General features: G+C 42.8%; 1 protein-coding gene across 6 annotated transcripts in view; it reads left to right on the top strand.

The window, feature by feature from the left end:
* PDE10A (phosphodiesterase 10A) overlaps window positions 1-21,689 on the top strand; it is a 605,978-nt gene that overhangs the window by 188,909 nt on the left and 395,380 nt on the right. For 5 of the 6 annotated variants that reach the window (XM_045008721.1, XM_045008723.1, XM_045008725.1 and 2 more), the window contains one exon: window positions 18,915-18,989. The exons of the other annotated variant lie outside the window; for it this stretch is intronic. The gene's annotated coding sequence lies outside the window, so the exon portion shown is untranslated. The remainder of the gene's footprint in view (window positions 1-18,914; window positions 18,990-21,689) is intronic. 6 annotated transcript variants of the gene reach the window in all.

The raw sequence follows: 21,689 nt of genomic DNA, 5'->3' as shown, positions 1-21,689 counted from the left end.
CTGCCTACCTGGTTTCCTGTGCAGAAACATTCAGCTGGACCTTTGAGCCAAGTTTTACTGGTACTAAGGCAGCCTGTCTATGGGGGCGGGGGGAATGCATATTGAGGCAGGTGACAAGCACTAGGAACCTAGCACCGACCCAGCCCTCCGGTAGCTCAGTTACTAGCTGTTCCTTCCTCTCCCTTCAAGAGTGGATTTAATTTGGGGGATGGGTGCACAATGGCTTGATTAGGCCAGAGGCTGGCAAGCTAATGAGCAATCCCTGTCAGCTAGGAGCAGTTAAAGGAGAGGAAGGAAGCATAAGTGGGGAGGCTGGCATGGAGCAGGGGATACAGGATCTTAGGCTGGTAAGCTTTTGCCCTCTTATTCCCACAGAGTAGGCTAAGGAGAGAGTTTACTTCAGATTGTGTTCCTGCACAAAGCTGTACTAGTGAATTGGTGGAGGGGGTCCCAATAAATAACACACTGGGGTTTATAAACTCTGAAGCGTCCAGCATGCTACAAGGCATCATGGCTGGTTTCTTCTCTAATAAATTATACATCAATCAAAAGGAAATGGGGGGCCGAAGACCCAATTCTTGTTTCACAAACAATGGTGTAAAACTGGAGTAACTTCACAGTTGGTTTAGCTCAAGCCAGTGTAATGAAGAACTTAATTTGGCACTGTGTGTGGACATAGTAACATGGCCCCATCCTGCAGTTGCTTCTGTGTGAACACACTCCTGCACTATATAGAATGCCATTGAAGTCAGCAGCATCCTCCAACACTGAGTCAATTGCAGGAGCAAAATTTATATGAGTAGGAGTCAGAAGAACACTTAATATTCCACTGTATAAAGTTACCACATTCAAAGCAGTCTCCTGGCAAAACATTCCCCACCTTGTGTGCTGTCACTTTCCCTATGATTTCCTCCTTCGTCCTATAAATACAGCATTTTCCCAACAGATCATTTTCATAACCACAAAAAGCAGGATTAGGAGAAGCAGAAAATTTCAGACAACTAGGTGAAACCGACTACTTTCAAATTAACACATTGTTTTGAAACCAACCAACCAACAAAAACCTGCAGAATGTCACAACGCTGTTGGAAAGTCTCTTGCAGTCTTGGCTAATGCATCCCAAACTTTTTCTGAGTCAAAAATATGTTTAAAGTGTCAGGGTGCCAGATTCCTGTTAAGAAAAATAAATTGCAATTTAAAATTATTAAAAACTTTCATAAGCACAATTATGATCTGAAATTTGAAGATAAGGGAAGATGCAACTGATTGTTATGGTTGGATGCCAGCATCAGATTTATGCAGAAAATGGAATGCAATAGAAACTAGAAAAGTACATCTGCCAAGTTTACTGTGTGACAATCCCCTGCTCTATGCAACTTAACTGTAAAAGCAGAAATCAAACCAGTAACAATACAAACGAATCAGTATTGAGCTGGCTCTGTGTGGATATATCCAAAACCAAAAATGAATATTGTATTAGCTGCTAATTTTAAATGCAATAATGGAAAATTACTTTATAAAGCCATGACACTGCTGCAGCAGGCGCACAGAATAGCGGTTCCAGGCACCAGCGTTCCAAGCACATGCCTGGGGTGGCAAGCCGTGGGGGGCACCCTGCCGGTCCCTGCGAGAGCGGCAGTCAGGAAGCCTTTGACGGCTTGCCTGCAGGAGGTCTGCCAGTCCCGCGGATTCAGTGGGAACTTGGGGCAGGTACGCCGAAGCCACAGGACCAGCGGACCTCCCGCAGGCAAGCCACTGAATCCGTGGGACCAGGGACCTCTCACGGGCGCGCTGCCGAAGGCTGCCTGACTGCCGTGCTTGGGGCGGCAAAAAAGCTAGAGCCGCCCCTGACCTGTTGGCTGGAGCAGATTATCCACTTCTAGTGGACACAGAACCATGCTTTAATATCTATAGAGTTTTGAAGCTTGATGCTGAAGGTCACTGAGTAATTCCAATTCCCCCTGAAGTCAATAGGAGCTGCTGGGATTCAGCACCTTACCAGATTAGGCATTAAACACCTGTCTCACAAGAAGATTAAGATTCCCTGGGCCAGTCACTAAAGCCATGCGCCAGTGGTTAACAAGTTTTATTGTGTCAATCCTTGCCCATTTAGTCACACTATTTAACCTTCACCTTTTAAACTCTAAGGATTGAATCTCTACTGTGTATATACGATAGTAACTTTAATCCTCTACCAGCCAAAGTCATGTGTCAAAAGGATGTTTTGCCTATGTAAAGTATCTGACTACTGTTTTACCTAGGTTCAGTTGCATATTTGCCCAATACATGCCATTGACTGGTAGCAGATCTCCAGTAGGTAAGCCTTTTCCATAGCTTGATGAAATTTAGTAATGCTGAAGTGTGTGTTTGTGTCCCATATAGATAGGCCCCTTCATTTTCAGTTTTCATTTTATTTAATTTTTCTTGAATTTAGCAGCGTTTATTTCCACAACAACAAAGTGAAAATCGGTGCAAAAACTATTAATTTTCTGTACAAATATCAGGGTTTATTCTGGTGAACAGAAAAATGGGGGGAGAAAGTATTCAGTAGATTAATGCTTTGAATTGTATTCATCAGTGTGGTTTGCTGCAGAACAAATATTTACATTGGGCCACACCATTTGCAGTTCATACACTCAACTTCATCCTTTTCTCCAGTTTTTGTTTTTTAAAACTTCCAAATACTTCCTTCTGTATCAGAATATGTTTCAGAACACATTTTCATTTTCTTGCGTCAAATCTTTAAACCGTTAGCTGCTAACAGCTTGAAACGTGTATGAGGTGGGCGTGAAATTCATCAGTACGTTCAGATGTGCATGCACTTCAGAGCTTTCATACACCAAACAGACATGCATCTTCTAGATTAATACATAGTCTTACTTCAACAGGCAGTTTTGCATCTACGCACAGACTAATGTATTATTGCAATACATATATTTCATGCAATGTGTTTTGTTAGGAAAATATAATTTTTATATATATATATATATATATATATATATATATATATATATATATATATATATATATATATATATATATATATATATATATATATATATATATATTTGAATGATACAAGAGTAGGGTGAAAATCAGAAAAAACTGAGTAAAACCCAGGAATTCTTCGGTAAAAACTGATTTAAACTGAAAACAAAGGTGCTTAAGTATCGGGCAGCTGTCAGTGCTAGTTTGGCTCTATTGAAGTAATCTTCCTTTCACATTTAAGTTTCCCTGTATATAAAATGGGGATAATTATGTTTATCCCCCTTTGGAAAGCACTTTGAGTTCTGAAGTGCTAGTATGAAATGTTAAGTATTATGCCAAAGTTTCAAATGTGGTCATGAAAAGTTAAGTACTTAATTTCACATTTGGTCACCTGAAATAGGTGGTTCCTCCCCACCCCAGAGGTGCTGAGCATATACAAGTATAATGGAAGCTGCAAGTGCTTATTATCTTGGAAGACTGGACTACTTTTGTTTTAGGTGCCAAACTATGGGATTAACTTTATAGGCCTGAGTTTGAAAACTTTGACCTATCAGGACTTATAGTAAGTGCTGAAAAGCAGGTATCTATGTGCCAAATTCTGTATTTAGGTGTCTAACTTCCTACATCTAAATTGGAAAATGAGGCCATGATTTTCACAAATGACGTTGAGTGCCCAACTTGGCATCTTACTGAGGCCTGATTTTTTGGAAAGTGCCACTCTGAAAATCAGGCATCTCGAAGGTTTCTCAGGTGAGGAACCCAAAATTACTAGTCACTTTTGAAAACCTTGGCCTTATAACGTAAATGAACCCAGTGTGTCTCTTTGAGAAGCAACCATTTACATCATGTACAAGAAAATTATGAGCGGAAACACTGCCCCTGAGGAACTCATTGTCATCAAAATTCCTGTTGCGAATATTAAGCCTTGTCTACAGTAGAGTTTTGTTGGCACGAGTTACACACAGGGGCGGCTCTAGGAATTTGGCCGCCCCAAGCAGTCATGCCTGCGAGAGGTCCACTGGAGCCGCGGGACCAGCGGACCCTCCGCAGTCATGCCTGCGGCAGGTCTACCGGTCCTCGCGGCTCCGCCGGACCTCCCGCAGGCCTGACTGCGGAAGGTCCGCCAGAGCCGCCTGCTGCCCTACCGGGAAAATGCCGCCCCATGCGCGCGCTTGGTGCGCTGGGGTCTGGAGCCGGCCCTGGTTACACAGACTATCAAAAAGCACTAGATTTATCTCGCTTGTGCATATTCACACAATGCTCCTTCTGTCAACGGAGCGTGTCCACAGTTGGTGCTCTAGCATTGACTGTAAGAGCAGTGCACTGTGCACAGCTCTCCCACTGTGCAACTCACCACCCCCTACAGCTAGGAGTTGTGTGAAGGCAGAGTGGATTGCAGTACATCATGGGTGCAGGCTCAACATCCCATGATGCATTTTTTCTGTCTCATCATTCAGTGGGCTTCCAACTGTGTTTTGTTGCATTTTTCAACAGCCCATGTTTACTGTGCACCCACCATCTCTGCCCAAAAGCATGGATCATGCACTGCTCTCCATTGTTGCAGTCACTGTTATAGAATCATAGGACTGGAAGGAACCTTGAGAGGTTATCTAGTCCAGTCCCCTGCACTCATGGCAGGACTAAGTATTATCTAGACCCTTGCTGACGGGTGTTTGTCTAACCTGCTCTTAAAAATCTCCAATGATGGAGACTCCACAACCTCCCTAGGCAATTAATTCCAGTGCTTAACCACCCTGACTGTTAGGAAGTTTTTTCCTAATGTCCAACCTAAACCTCTCTGGCTGCAATTTAAGCCCATTGCTTCTTAACCTCTGAGGATAGGACAAGAAAAACTATTTTTCTTCCTCCTCCTAGTAACAGTCTTTTACATACTTGAAAACTGTTATCATGTCCCCCTCTGTCTTCTATTTTCCAGACTAAACAAACCAAATTTTTTCAATCTTCCCTCACAGGTCATGTTTTCTTGACTTTTAATAATTGTTGTCACTCTTCTCTGGACTCTCTCCAATTTGTCCACATCTTTCCTGATACAATACTCCAGTTGAGGCCTAATCAGCACAGAATAGAATGGAAGAATTACTTCTTGTGTCTTGCTTATCACATTCCTGCTAATACATCCCAGAATGATGTTCATTTTTTTTTTTTGGCAACAGCATCACACTGACTCATATTTAGCTTGTGGTCCACTATGACCCCCAGATCCCTTTCCACACTACTCCTTCCTAAGCGGTCATTTCCCATTTTGTATGCATGCAACTGATTGTTCCTTCCTACGTGGAGTACTTTGCATTTGTCCTTATTGAATTTCATCCTATTTACTTCAGACCATTTCTCCAGTTTGTCCAGATCATTTTGAATTTTAATCCTATCCTCTAAAGCACCTGCAATCCCTCCCAGCTTGGTATCATCCGCAAACTTTATAAGTGTACTCTCTATGCCATTATCTAAATCATTGATGAAGATATTGAACAGAACTGAACCCAGAACCGATACCTGCAAGACCCCACTCATTATGCCCTTCCAGCATCACTGTGAACCACTGATAACTACTCTCTGGGAATGGTTTTCCAACCAGTTTTGCACCCACCTTTTATAGTAGCTCCATCTAGGTTGCATTTCCCTAGTTTGGTGATGAGAAGGTTATGCAAGACCATATCAAAAGCTTTACTAAAGTCAAGATATACCATGTCTACCACTTCATGGATGGTCATGCAGTATATCATGAGCTCACAGTCTGGACAGGTATCAGAGGTACCTGATGGGCTGCAGTAACACAAGAGTGTAAGGCTATTAATTGCGATCTGTTACAAAGGACTGTGACTCTTGGCAATGTGTGTGAAATAGTGGATGGCTTTGTGGCAATGGAATTCCCTAACTGCGGTGGGGCGATAAATGGCACGCATAGCCTTATTTTGGCCCTGGGCCATCTTATGACGGAGTACATCAATAGAAAGGGGTACTTCTCTATGGTATTTCAGGCGCTTGTGGATCACCATCGGCATCTCACTGACATCAACGTGGGGTGGTTAGAGAAGATGCATGATGCATGCGTCCTTAGGAACACTGGCCTGTTCAGAAAGATGCAAGCGGGGACTTTCTTTCCAGACCAATAGGCGATGTTGAAATGCCTAAAGTGATTCTGGGAGATCCAGCCTACCTTTACTCTCATGGCTCATGAAACCTGGGAAACCTGGACAGCAGCAAGGAGAGCTTCAATAATAGGCTGAGCAGGTGCAGAATGACTGAATGTGCCTTTTGGCAGATTAAAAGCACACTGGTGCTGCCTTTATGGCAGGTTAGACCTAAATGAGGCAAATATTCCTATGGCCATAGCAGCCTGCTGTGTGTGCCGTAATATTTGTGAGGCTAAGGGTGAAAAGTTTCCCCTGGCATGGAACATGTAAGGTGGATCACCTGGCAGCTCATTATGAGCAGCCAGATACCAGGGTTATGAGAGGCGCACAACTGGGGGGAAGGGAAGGGGCGGAGGCTATTTGAATCAGGGAGGCCTTGAGGCACCATTTTTACAGTGAGCACCAGTAATGTGTCTTTCTGTAGAGCACTCTGCCATGTTCTGTTAATTTGCTGCCTTGCATGAAAATTTGGATTCCTGACCAGGATTTGTAGTCTGCAAATGATCCAATTGCCACTGTGTATTAATTTCAGCAGCAATCACCATGGGTAGGAGACAAATAAAAACATTATCTGAAAGATCATCTTTATTAAATACCAGTTAACAACACACAACACTTGGCGGGAAGGGAGATAACTGTGAAGGAAAGTATAAGCACTCATAGCTGTGTGTAAGTCCAGCTATCCTTTTGGAAGTTGTCCAAAGGGTGAAGTGTATGGGGTATTGAGACAGGCTGGGAGGTTGCAAGGACTGTGTGAGAGTTTGGGGAGTGCAGAGCAAGCAGTTCTGTATCGGTTGCAGGGGAGGCGAGCATGCATTAATTCTACCTGCAGCGTGATTAGGGACTGCGACATCGCCATTTGGTTCTCCATCACTTTTGTCAACCACTCCTGGCCTGTCAAAATTCACTCATGGCTATCCTTCCTGTCCTGCCTGTCTATTTTATATCTTTTTAAAGTCTCTCTCCACACCCTACATTCTTGTTTATCATCCTCTGAGGATTGGAGCACCTCTTGAAACGTGTTGTTGTCCTTGCTCCTCCTCGGTCGCTTCCTCTGTGGGTGGAGGCACTCCGCAGGTGTGTAGGGGGCTCTCTTGAAAGCCATACCGGTAGAAGCAAACAATAAACAGAAGCATGATTGTTACTGAACTCACAGCATTGAATCACTATAGTAAAATCCACCTCTTTTTAAATACGAATCAGTTTCTCACTGTCCCTGGGCAAGCACACAGCTTGGCAAACACCCTGAATTTGGCCCGTGGAAGGCGGCGGGGCTCAAGATGGGGCAGAGAGTATACATGGCTTTTAAAGGAGATCACTGCAGGTGACTAGGACAAAATTGTAAATTCTGCCACCATTTTCCACAGGCAGGGGTTATTGTAGCCGATATCTCACTCCTGAGGGCAAACAAGGATGCAGGGGCGCATCTCCTGCATGTGCACAGCTTCAGATTGGGTCACTATGCTGCTCGCTTGTGTGCCGCTTTGATTGATGCACAAGTGATTGCTGATTGGTGTGGGAAAGTTTCCTACAATGGGGGAAGGAACAAAGCAGCTCTGCTAAGGAACCTTCAGCAAAGGACTGGCGAGTACCTCCAGGAAAGTCTCCAGAGAGATCACTAGGAAGATTACTGTGAATTCTTGGTGTGCATTAACACACTGTTCTCTCACTGCTTAGCTGCACAGGGGAATGTGAAGCACACAAAACACAGCTAGTCATGTACGTTTCTATCCCTTTGCCCACTTCTAGAATATAACAAAGCAAAAGACAGCTCTGCCTCATAACCAAGCAGCATCAACTCACAAAGATCACTTACCAGAGCTCCCCTCTCTTGTATCATTGATGAAGATATTGAACAGAACTGGACCCAGAGACTGAGTACTGGGACTGACTAGAACCCTCCGGAGTCAAGAAGAGGTCCTTACTCCCCACGTACTAGATGATCCTATTACCTGTCTTCCGACTCGAACTCCTCATCCACATCTTCATCCTCTGGGCTGATTCTGCTGGCTCCAGCTCTGCTGCCATATTCACAAGGCTCTTGGAAGTGGGATTGCTGCCAAGGATGGTATCCAGTTCTTTCTAGAAGTGGCAGGTCTTCAGTGCAGCACCAGAGTGACAGTTTGACTCCCTTGCCTTCTGGTACTCCTGCCTCAGCTACTTGATCTTTGCAGGGCACTGATGCATGCCCCATTCATAGCCCTTCTCCAACCCGCCACAAGAAATCTGACCTTGGATATCAAAGTTCCTACAGCTGGAGCAGAGCTAGGACTCCACAGCCTCCTTTCTCCACAGAGCCAGTGGATCCAACAACTCAGGTGCGCTCCAAGCTGGAGAGTGTTTGCTGCATGGAGCCACCCTGGACAGCTGAGAAGATGCAATATGAGATTTCCACGCTGAGCAAACAGGAAGTAGAATTCCAAAAATTCCTGGGCCTTTAAAGGGGGAGGTGTGGATGCTTGTGTACCTGGGTGCAGGGGTAGCGAGTTAGAACTGCTGACCAGAGCAGTCAGGATGGGCATTGTGGCCTCCTGGAGGTCATTTACAGCGACGTAACCAAGCACAGTGTCTACCCTGACACTTTGTCAATATAACTTTTGCTGCAAAAAGCTCCACTCCTCACATCGAGGTGGTTTTATTTGTCGGCAAGAGGAGTATTGTAGCATGTACACCTCCACTCTTTTTTGTCAACAAAAGCTGACTTTTGTTGAAAAAGCTCGGTAGTGTAGACAAGACCTTATTGTACCCAGTTTTTTGCCAAGGTTTTAAAAGGGCATGTTCTTAACTTGGATTTTTTTTTTGTTTGTTTTGCGTATAGAGAATGGAACAGCCCTTTTAATGGTCTGACTCAACCTTGCTTTACATTCCAGGCTTTGACTGTACAAGGGAGCATGTGTGTAGATTGAGCCCTTGACGTAACTGCAGAAATTATATGTATTTGATGCACCACCTTTTACATGAATCAACCTTTAGCGCTATTAGACTGCTGCTATTGATCTTTTTTAATGCACTAGAGCCCCCTGAGCTTTTGTTCTTTCTGCTCCCCGTGCCTAATTTTTTACCTTTTTCAATTAAAAAAAAAAAGACTGCTAGTTTTAAAATTTCAGAAAACAGCCTGCAGCTGTAAATTGCATCTTCTTTATAAGAGTGTCCTTGGGAAGGAAGATTAGAGTAAAGAGGTGATAATCATAAGCAGTTGGAAAGGATGACTGTAAAGCAATGAATGGAAAATTAGTGCGCACACTAATTCCAGTAAAACAGCAAGACCAAAAAAAAAGCGCTGTGTGTGTATGTGGGGTGTGTGTGGGGGGGAATTTAATGGAGGCAAGGTTGATTACTGATAGATGGTAATAACCCCGTTAAATAATACATTTGGCTCCATTTGTTCTGCTTTAAGTGTCTGAACCTTGTTGTTAAAGGCTATATGTGAAATACTCATCATACGAATATGAACCTGGAAACAATGGGCTAGATCCTCAGGCCTGTCTTAGGATCACTTGGCTCAGGACCTGAGCATGTGTCTTTCTTTCTGATCCTGACTAGAAGCTAATTTAGTCCTCAGTTAAAGTTAGAGCAGCTTTTGGGCTTCTCTAATTTGTGCCCAGCTGGAGTATCCCCCAGTGGGTTGTTCTGGTCATTGGCAGAATGCTGGAACACAAGGGTTTTTTTAGCCTTGTCCCTTTACACCCCACCATCGTCCCTATGGTGGAGGAGCCATGAGAGAGTGATGGAGAGCCAGCTATACCAGCCCTGCATCACCTAGGGATTCCCCTGTTGCGACGAGAATCCTTGTGCAGCCAGATAAAGTGACTTTGTGGTTGTTTTGTACTCGCAGACTGCTCAGAGTTGCTGCAGCAAGGGCCAGGGTCTGCTCCAATGGGTTTGGAATAAATCAACAAATACTTGTATACCTCTCTGTGTGGGTGGTGGTGTTCTGACAGCTGTTCTTGGAAACAGTTGGTGTGGTGATGTCAGCCTGCTTAGTCAATGACTTTCCTGCAAGTAATTCACTAGCTATTCCTAGTCACATAAGAAATCCCAGGTAATCATTCTGGAACTTGAAAGGCTCTAACTAAAATTTAAGGATGCGGGTGGGGAGAAGCAGAAAACTTATTGTGATGAGTGAGGGTGTAAAGTATGTTCCTCAAACACCGGCCCCAACCCCGCAGCCTTTACTCATCCAGTGAAGTCATAAGGATTAATCACGTGAGAGAGTCTTGCAGGGTGAGGCCAGCGTATTTTGGCAGCTATGTTTTTGTCAGAGATTGCTTGTAGGAAAACTGCAAAGAAAGAAATATATAAAATATTTGAATCTCTACATCTGCTACTTAAACTGTTCAGAGCTCTGAAGACACTGAATTAGTCTCAGATGGTTCTAAAATTTGGTTTGAAAATTCAGGTTCTACTATTTTAAAAGCCTTGTTTAGAGTGGCTGCACGCCAAGGGGCAGCTGCAGGGAGCAGTATCCAGGTACTACAACTGAGTCAGGGCCTTGGGAAGACAAAGGAGGTAATGCCCCTTAAGCAGTCCTTCCCCTCCTGACATGCTTGATTTCTGCACATGGGTTAGACACAATCTGGCTCTGAATATTTATTTTAACTCTCAAATTATGACTAATCACTGCAGTGTTTCTTTGAAGTTTGGGCAGGAGACGTGGCCATCGGATGGTACTGTGTGAATGTAGACAGGTCCCTTTCTGATTCTGTCTTGGGCTACTACTGGGGAAACTATTATGAACCAGTCAGACCTAATTAATCTGATTATATTTTTGTCCATACTAATTCTGTCTGGATTAAAAATAATTTGTTGCTGAATGTGTATAATACAGTTCTCCTTCATGCTGTGAGGCTGAACACCATGCCTGTCCTTTCAAGAAATCAAATGCACAGATAAATTAGGACCTGCTCCTGTTCTTACCCCTCTCCACTCTTGCTCACTGTAACTAGTGGTGTTCCCCAAGGGTCAGTCCTAGGACCAATCCTGTTCAATTTATTCATAAAAATTGAGGTGGCAAAGTTTGCAGATGATACTAAACTGCTCAAGATAGTTAAGACCAAAGGAGACTGTGAAGAACTTCAAAAAGATCTCTCAAAAGATTGGGCAACAAAATGGCAAATGAAATTTAATGTGGATAAATGTAAAGTAATGCACATTGGAAAAAATAACCCCACTATACATACAATATGATGGGGGGCTAATTTAGCTACAACAAATCAGGAGAAAGATCTTGGAGTCATCGTGGATAGTTCTCTGAAGACGTCTATGCAGTGTGCAGAGGCGGTCAAAAAAGCAAACCGGATGTTAGGAATCATTAAAAAGGGGATAGAGAATAATATATTCTCCTTCTTATTGACCTTTTATTAAATCAATGGTACACCCACATCTTGACCACATCTATACACAGTATTCTCCTCATCTCAAAAAAGATATACTGGCACTAGGAAAGGTCCGGAGAAGGGCAACTAAAATGATTAGGGGTTTGGAACGGGTCCCATATGAGGAGAGATTAAAGAGGCTAGGACTTTTCAGCTTGGAAAAGAGGCGAATAAGGGGAGATATGATAGAGGTATATAAAATCATGAGCGATGTGGAGAAAGTAGATAAGGAAAAGTTACTTATTCCCATAATACAAGAACTAGAGGTCACCAAATGAAATTAATAGGCAGCAGGTTTAAAACAAATAAAAGGAAGTTCTTCACACAGCGCCCAGTCAACTTGTGGAACTCCTTACCTGAGGAGGGTGTGAAGGCTAAGGCTATAACAGTATTTAAAAGAGAACTGGATACATTCATGGAGGTTAAGTCCATTAATGGCTATTAGCCAGGATGGGTAAGGAATGGTGTCCCTAGCCTCTGTTTGTCAGAGGGTGGAGATGGATGGCAGGAGAGAGATCACTTGATCATTACCTGTTAGGTTCACTCCCTCTGGGGCACCTGGCATTGGCCACTGTCGGTAGACAGGATACTGGGCTAGATGGACCTTTGGTCTGACCCAGTATGGCCATTCTTATGTTCTTAAGAGCAAATCTCCCTGGACTTTGGTGGTGCAAGAGATGCTTAATGCAGATTAAATAACTTGGGCTGGTGTTCTTATTTAGCTCACTTTTGGTAGACCGGAAAGTGGCATAAGCAACCTGTCATTTCAGCTGATCCTTGTCTGCCCTCTAAATTTTCTACTCATCAAGTCACATATATACATAGTAAATGTGGCTGGATGAGTAGAAGCATTAGAGAGCAGACACAAGGATCAGCTGAAGCAACCTGTCATTTATGCCACTTTCCTGTCTACTGAAAGTGATGTATATAATTGTACTGGTAAAAATAATTCAACACAAGAAAGGACAAGACAAAGTAGTTAGTTTCCCTCCACATGCACCCCCCGCAAAAAAAGACTACCAACCCGCTCCCCTCTCCCCAAAAAAACTTGTATAAATAAGTCTGAAACAGTCTAAAATTTCAGGAAATATGTGGCTTTGGGTACTTTTTTTTCATTAAAAACATCTTAGAATGGTAAAATGTCAAATGTCAGCAGATGTGGTCTACTGTCTCTAGGTCGTGTAGTACAGCCACACATCTAAGTAGTTCCAATGATTTCCTTGTTTCTATTCCCATGAATAAGGTGTCTACAGGTTCAGGCCCTAAAAAAGGGGACTGATAAATCAGGACTCTTGGGTTCTAGTCCACATTACATTTTTTGTGTGGCTTGGGGCAAGTCACTCAACTTCAGTTTATCTTGCAGTAAAATTGGTAAACACACAGACACAAGTGTGGCCAGACACTAAAATGATGGGCAGTCTATCAATGCTTGCAACAAATATAGCTCCGGGCTACATAATTAGTGGATATTTATTTTTGGAAAAAGCAAATCTCTCTCTTACAATATAAAGATTTCTTGTGTGTAACCTTGTAGATGGGGAAAACAGAGGTGATGGCTTTTGTTTTGTAAAACCTTCCAGCTTGAGTTATTTTGCAAAGCCAAAATTGGGGTTGGTTCAGAACTGATTCCATTTTTAATTGGACCATTGAAGATCAGGAGGGTTTTGGTTAATTGATTTCAACTTTTACTGACACTCCATGTTTTCTTAAGTGATAATGCTTGGGGGTGGGACCTGTAAAACCACAAACAAGCCCTACCACCCAAATAAAATAGGGAAATTTAGAAAATATTCACGTCATCAAACAGAGCAAAAGTAGCTAGTACATAATGCATAGAAGGGGTTGGGGATGGTCATAGGTTGAAAATGTCTCTAAAATGAATAGATGGATGGATGGGTAATGATGGAGAAGAGTTGGATGCTTTGAATACTTTTGGAGGGGAACAATGGGACTAATAAGGTCCATGTGTATCTGCACCCTGATTGCGTTGATTGTGTATTTTATTCTGCTCCTCCTGCTCTTCATCTGTTGTTGGGATTTGGAACAGTAACCATTTTGAGACAAGGAGTATGCTTCCTGTATGTTTGGAAAGCACCTAACATACATGGGTACTACTGTAATCTAAATAACAGTAATTGCAGCTCTTTTCTTTGGTTGCACAGAGTTCCTTGGTGTATTCTGTGTGAGCAGGGTGCTCTTAAACGTAAGAGCAGATGTTCAGTGAATTGCAGGATCATTGAATTTCACTTGCAATGGCCTTTTGGAGCTCTGTCACTAGGAATGGACTCAATGTGTCAGTGTTTAGAGATTTCTTCTACATAATTCTATAGAACACTCAGGGATTGGTGCCATCTTCCTCTGCTTAACTAGTCAGATACCATATTCTGTGGGGAACTGACTGGCCAGCCTCTCAATTTTGGCTCTGCTCTTTTTGGGGAGGGGTCTTTTTTTTTCTTTTTCTTTCTTTACCTACCCTTAGGCCATAGGAGAGGATGGGGGCAGTGGAGATTTTACCCTTTTCTTGGCGTCCTTCTAGAGGCATCAAGAAAGTTACAGATCACTGTCGCCCACTAAAGAAGGAACTGATCTCCATGGACTAATCCCCCTTCCACGCTGGGGGAGGAAGATTGTGAGCCAGCAGTTCCCCCTGGTTTAAAGATATTTTTCAGTGGAACCAGTTTCCTCCATGATATGTCTCTTAAATGGAACCCTGACTTTGTTCTTAATTTCTTAGCCTCACTGTTGCATTAATTTGTCTGATGATAGCAATGATATCCTTGCCCCTCTTGTTTCCTCAGGAATAATTGGATTCCCTTGTTGTAACTTACAAAAATGAAAGCCAAGTAGTTTATCTTATCCCTTCGGGAATTGGATTATTGTATTCGTAAAAGAGAGGGGACCATGGTGGTGTTGCTTAGTAGGGTGAATCCCTAACGTATGTATTGGATTATTCGCCCAAGTGGGTCGCAATTAGCAGAGTCTTGTCTTTCTTTCTTTTTTGGTTTGTATATAAAATCAATAAAGATGGACTCGCTCCCACATCAAATGTGCACAGTTCATATCTAACCATTCGAATGTTTTCCCCCAAAGGTATCCCCATCTCTTTCCCTTCTCCAGGCCCCTTTCTCTGACCAACAAGATCCCAGCCCTCTTCTGACTACTCTCCTGCACTCCACGCTGTTTTCCCTTTGCTGCTGGCCTTTCTCTCTACAGTCTCATGTAGTCAATGATATGTTTTAAGGGTTATGGTGTCAGTGTAGTTAAAATTAATAGCCTTGCTGCATGATCTCTTTTATTAACAGTAACTGAGTGTGATCGAGCAGTAGGAGATACTCAGTATCGTTCCAGATCCTAAGTAATCTAGTCTGATCCACATCTGTCTGTGTGGGATTTTTTTTTTTGGGGGGGGCGGGGAGTATAAATTACCATGAAATAGCTGTGCAGAACTGTTGTATACCGGGTTATAAAATGATATACTGAACAAGCTCTTGTTTCTATTGTGTAATCTTTTGAGTAATTTGGACAGTGCAGTTAGTGACACTTATAGAAAAGATTTAATGAAAAACCTATCACTTTTTGTTTTGAAAGAATTTCATAATATGGTCAGCTACTGTTAATCACTAAGCCAGAACTAGGGTATTAGTGAGGCCTATTAAAAATGTGCTCATGAAAATTAGACCTACATTGGTTTCTCCTTAAGATGTCTGGACTGTGATTTTAGTCACTGGTGCAGCTGTGAGGGTGCAAAGCGGAGGAGACGCTATTAAACTGGTGCATCTTACCTCAATACAAATCAATGCTGCACTGTGGTAAATGCTGTCTTCACCAGGGGTTTGTGTGTGCACAGCTGCACCAGCGGCTAACATCCTAACGTAGATATGGTTTGATAAGCATTTCTCCTTAGCATAGATTTCATTCCAGTCAGAAGGCATAGATGTATGTTCAGGGTAGGAACTTGTAAGTAGGTCCAGAGACCCAGTTAGGCTCCTCGGTGGAATACAGGAAACAGTATAAGAAAATGCACTTGGTAGTTGGAATATTGGGCAGTTATCGGACAACTGAAAGGCTTCCATGCTGTCAGATGAACTTTTCCACAAACATACATGAGGGCTGGGGAAACAGGGGAGTGTAGATTGCCTTCTTATTGTGTTTTCATCCAAGAAAAAGCATTATTAGTATTGCTATTTTAAAAAGTGGGTGTTTTGTTTTTCCACTTACAGTAGCTCCAAGTGAATAGTATGGTGATGCCTTTCAGTGGAAGGTTGGCTGAAAGTCAGTGTGTGCATCATGCTTGCAGTGTTGGGTGTTCAGTCTGCATTTCATCCATATGATCAGCCAAACTCCTGTTCATAAAACTAAGAATAGAGGCGTAGAACGTTCAGGTGGTCAGTAACTGGGTAGAGGTGGCTTTCATCTTTTGGTAAGAATCTTGTGGCCTGTTAATCCTCACAGCCTCCATGTTCCCTTTTATGCCAGAGAAAAGGATATAAGGGAAAGAAGGGGGAAAACATGCAAAGGACAAAGAGTGATGATAGGGAAAGTGAGATGATGAGCATATTCAGAGGCAATGGCTCCAAATGTAAGCAGTGCTATTCCCGGAGTGTAAAATTTAGTCTGGTGTGAAACAAGGGGGTGATAGGCAGAAAGGGGATGTAGTCTGTGGATATTAGCAGCTTTCTTCAAAGACCAAACTTAGGTTAAAACCTGGTCAGATGTTTTTTAAAAAAAATAATATATTTGTTTATTTCATCACTCAGTTGCCTCCTGCTCGGCACCATGCTGAAGCTAAATGGACTTCATATCTTCTGGCAAAGCACTTTAATATAATAGTCTTAGCTGAAAGGGTGCATAACCTGGTAGAAATGTAAATGGTGAATGCTCCATAAAAATCTGAATCAGCTATTCGGCCCGACTTGGTCTGTCAAGTCTTTGTGGCACTCTAGCCACAGACAGTGGTAGTGGTTCAGCTTGACTCCACATCAGCACCTGCCAGTTTTCATATGACCCCTTTGTTGAATCTAATTCCCTCCCAAATGTATTATGTTTTCACTGTCGGCCATTGGTCACTGGTGGAAACCATGTTCTCAGCATAAGGTGTCCCTTTCCCAAAAAGGTTCCTCCAGACATAGGTGCCAACTTTCTCTGGCGGCCCCAAAGTCCCCACCCTAACTCCACCCCCTTCCTGCCCCTATTGGATCCCTTCCCCCAGATCCCCACCCCAGCCCCTCCTCCCCCCTTCCTCCCTGCTCTGTGAATCAGCTGTTTCACGGCACAAGCGCTGGGAGTAGGGGGAGAAGCAGGACGTGGCAGTGCGCTGGCAGAAGAGGTGGAGGCGGAGGTGAGCTGGAGCAGGGGCTGGGCCACGGGGAGCTGCCAATGGGTGCTGAGCACCCACCAATTTTTTTCTGTGGGTGCTCCAGCCCCAGAGCACCCACGGAGTTGGTGCCTATGCCTCCAGAGCCTAATGAAATTAAAAAGAAGATGAGTTGAAGCCACAGATCTGGACTTCAAATGCACTCAATTGTGGGGTGTTTTAATCTGGAATTTTGGTTTTGATGATTATAAGGGCTATTTACAGAATTCAGATCCTGATCAAGGTTTAGATTTTGAAACCCCTCTGAAGTTTGGAGTATTTGAATCCAGAATTTACTATGGATAGCTGCTGACCTGGCTATTCGCGTAGCTGAACTTGCGTACCTTAGTTCGACACCCACCCCCCCCCAGTGTAGACCAGGCCTAAGAGGCTAAATCCTCTGTGAGCAGTGAAAATAGCATGGCAAACAGGCAATGGTATTGGATAAGATGCAGCTAAAGCACTGCAGCTAGTTATGTTTTATTTATTTATATATATATATGAGGGAGGGAGAGGGAGAAATATGAATATATGAATCAGAGAATTTACCCTCTATGTTGTATACTCACCCTTTCATGCAATTACAGTGGCATAAAGAGACTGTAAATCTGGCAGAACAAGCCCCTGGATGATAACCTGTACGAAGTGGGGTTGTCTGGGTTGGGTACAGCCGGCAGACTATTTCTGTGCTGCCCAATCGCAGCCTTTGGCTTAGGGCACATGCGAGAGTCATGGCTAGAGCATTGCTGTGCTCCAGTTACTCTCAGCTGTGAAATTGTGTTCCTGCTGAGCACAAGTTACAACAGCCTTGAGGCTGCACTAACCCATGCCAGGACTGGGTTTAGAATACAAGGAAGTGCAAACCCACCTTCCGCCATCCTGCTCCTCTTCACAGAGAGGAAGTATAGCATAGAATTATGGTGAAGTCGGAAAAGAGTTAAATTGTGATTGGATCACGTAGCCACTCTGAGCATAGGGCTCCCACATGATCAAGTTCTATAGTTACTATGCATATTGGATTTTACTGGGGAGGAGTGTGAAGAAAATCTCTTCTAAGAGGACTTTTCCAGAAAATTAGCAGCCATTGGAACATTGTCCAGTTAAATTTCCATCCCAAATGTAAGTTTCATCATTCCTGTAAAACTGTACAGAAATTTGTGCATGATTTAAAAAAAAAAAACATAGTGGGGATTTTATTTTAAAAATAAATGTATATTCCTATCACTGATGCTCCGCCAAATCCTTACGTGTTCTTGTGAATGGTGGACAGGTCTAATAGGCTCCTAAACCTCATCCTGTTCCTAGTTGCTTGGGGTACTGTGGGGAAGAGAAATCCATGACCACCTTCCATTTGAGAAATGTCCCATGCACGGATGCTGAAAGGCTGGTACTTATGAATCAGGTATGTTTGGGGTGAGATGACATACAATTTTTTGCCCGCCTGCCCACGAATGGCCCTTCTTATTAACATGTTCAGCCCTCTCTAGGGCTGGGACTGAGCCGACTGGTATGCTTTCTTTGCCCTGGCTGCGGACGCTGCTGCCACCAGTGGCCATAGGAGTGCGCAGGGGATGCTAACTCCATGCCCTTTCCCACTAGCCCCCCCAGAAGTGCAGTCGGAAGAGATGAGATGGAGCTACGCTACTGCGGCACTGAGAGTAAATTCTGCAGCCTCTGCAGTTGTGTTTTCCTCCCACTTGCCAATGCCGCATGTCCAGTCCCAGCCTGCTATTTTTTTTAAGAGTTCAGGTTGTAGATCGTTTTAATAAGCCATAAAACCATTGTCTCTATTGAGTCCATGGTTGGTTCTTTTTTTAGTGTCTAGCCAAGTTATGAATTTAAGCTTCCAAGGTTGTCTTTTGAAAGTGTTGCTCAGGTTTCATTTGAGGATGAGGACTGACAGGTCAGCTATAGAGTGATCGCTTGTCTCTCTCACCAAGAGCAGTTGGTCCAAAACCAGGTCTTGCCTCACCCACCTTGTCTCTCTAAAGGAAATGTTGACATTTAAAAATACAATTTTTAACCAGTCTGTCTCTTTAACAGAGATTGATGTGTCCGAGGAGGAAGATATAGAGCCACTGGAGAAACCGAAGTTCAATAAATTGCCAGGTCTTTCAGGTACCAGTATTCATCTAAGAGTTCTGAAAGAAATTGTGCAGCAGAAAAAATACTAATATACTCCATATGGGCCTGATCGAAAGACTCCCACTGATTGATTTTTTTTTTTAATTTATTCCCCCCCGCCCCCCGGGTTCTGGATCAGGCCCTAAGTGTAATATATATGAAACAGCTGTAAAAACAGCAAGAGTTTTTGAAAGTAGGCACCACATTAGTGACTTTCCAAACTGCCAAAAACTAATCAGAGGGAGCCTATTTCAGATGGGTGACTCTCTACCAGTGGTGGGCAACCTGCACCTGCCAACCACTGCTCTGTGCTTCTCTTTGAAACTATTGTACTTGTAATTAAGGAGAGGAAAGGGCAACATTTGGCCACATATACCCATATAAGACCAAGTTAGTGTGGCTTTTGAAAGAGCCGCTGTGCCTTTCTACCCTGTTAGAATGCTTTGAAAAAGTCAGTGCAATAGATATTGGTGTCTTGGCAGACATGGTATATTTAGACTTTCAAAAACTTTGAAGTCCCTTTATAAGAAACTTGAAGGAAAATAAGTAAATCACAGGGTAAGGGGTCAAGTCTTGGCATGGATTACTTCTTGGCTAAGCGGTAGATTCAGAACCATAGATATTTGCTATGTCATTGGGTGCTCTACAAAACAATACGATGAGTGATTAATGGCAGCTCCTCAAAGTAGAGTGAAGTTTGTAGCATGTTGGTAGTTGTAACAGTGGACTAGCAGTGAGAAGTTGGTAACTGAATAAGTGTGTAATATGTTTACTAACGATTTAGAGCAGTGGTTCTCAACCAGGGGTACGTAGAGGTCTTCCAGGGGTACCTCACTCATCTAGATATTTGCCTAGTTTTACAACAGGCTACATAAAAAGCACTAATGCGATCAGTGAAAACTAAAATTTCATACAATGACTTGTTTATACTGTTCGATATATTATCCACTGAAATGCAAGTACAATCTTTATATTCCAATTGATTTATTTAATAATTGTATGTTAAAAATGAGAGAGTCAGCAATTTTTCAGTCATAGTGTGCTGTGATACTTTTGTATTTTTATGTCTGATTTTATAAGCAAGTAGTTTTTAAATGAGGTGTAACTGGGGGGTACCGTAGTCTGGAAAGGTTGAGAGCCACTGGTTTAGAGGAGGGAGCAGAATGTAAGTTGAGATCTGATCTAAAACCCATGAAGTCAGTGGAAAGAATCCCATTGATCTTAGTGAACTTTGGATCATGCCTTTAGTGAAGTGAGTTAACACAAAAGTGTTTTGTCAGTAATATATGTGCAGAATTGTGAGAACTTGGATGTAAATGTCTTCTTGGACTGAGTAACACAACAGAGATTCAACTTAACTTAGAACAGGGTAAGCTAATTCATACTGGCAAAATAGTCTGTACTGCCCATGGACACTTGATGGGCTCCAGGATTGTTTGAAGGAAAAGATCTTGGGTTCACTGTGGGTAGCTCAAGGAAGATGTTTGTGGTGGGCATATCAGCCGTTAACAATGCTGCTAAGATACTTGCCTGCATTAAAAAGGGGGATAAAAATTAAGCTAGAAAATATAAGGTGACATTGTATAGACTCACAATAGCCTGGAATAATGTCTCTCATTTTGGTCACCTCTTAAGAAAAAATTAATAATGATTGGAAAAGTTAAAGCGCTGATAAGAGTTGTTCTAGAAGGATGATAGGATTTACACATAATGAGGACGTGGAAAGGAGAAGAGATAAAGGAGATGGGATTGAGACATTTAAAAGTATGAAGGCGAGTAGTTATCAAAAAAAAAATTATGGAGAGAGTGAAAAATTATCGTGTCCTGCTATTTTTTCCTGTTGTATAATGCAAAAAAACAAGGATGTGTTTAATGAAGCTAGTGTAGTAAATTTAGAGCAAATCAAAGGATGTACTTCCTTTCTGAACACACACTCAAATTAAGGAATTTGCTGTCACAGAAGGATTAGACAAATGAGAAATACTGTGGATGTATTTATTTTTTTAAAGGCTTGGACAATGTTTTATGACCTGTAGTAACATTTCTGCCTAAGCAAGCTAACAGCTTAATACTAAAGCTCGTCTGCATGGGTTAGGGAGAAACTCCTCATACCCTGTATTTGACACTGAACAATTAGTTTAAATTTATTATCTCCCTCTGTCATCCCCAAACACACACTTTCTTTGAAGCATCAGGTATTGATCTCTACTGGAGTCGGCACACCAGCCAACTTGGAGCTGTAGGCTAATCTGCTATGGCAATTCCCCTTATATGTGCCATTCCAGAAAAGACTTTGGTTTTGGTGTCTCTGCGTAGTTCTGGTGTGTGTGGGTGTGTGTGTGGGGGTGTGTGTGTGTGTGTGTTAGTGTTATAACATTGGTCCTATCATTTAGTTCCATTTGCCCTTTTTTTTTTTTTAAATAAACCACGGGCGGGGGGGGAACTGTCCCTCATCTCTGGCCTTGTGAAGAGCCTGATAGCTGCTGTTCTGCAAACAGCAAGTATGTTTTCAAGGCCTATTCTTTAAACTGCTGCTCTGGCAAAAAGATCCTTCTCACGCCCTTGACATGAAAACAATGGGAGCTGGCTCGAGCCAGAGTGACTCTAGAGTGCACTGCATGGAGGAGTTTGAAAGGGGGGGTGGAAATCATATGCAGTTGAGGGAGGATGTTTGGCAGACTGTTTGCATCAGAG

Source organism: Mauremys mutica, chromosome 3, assembly GCF_020497125.1.
Source record: "Mauremys mutica isolate MM-2020 ecotype Southern chromosome 3, ASM2049712v1, whole genome shotgun sequence".
NCBI lineage: Eukaryota > Metazoa > Chordata > Testudines > Geoemydidae > Mauremys > Mauremys mutica.
The sequence above is the reverse complement of the archived record's forward strand: the minus strand, read 5'-3'. Positions and strand labels throughout refer to the sequence as shown.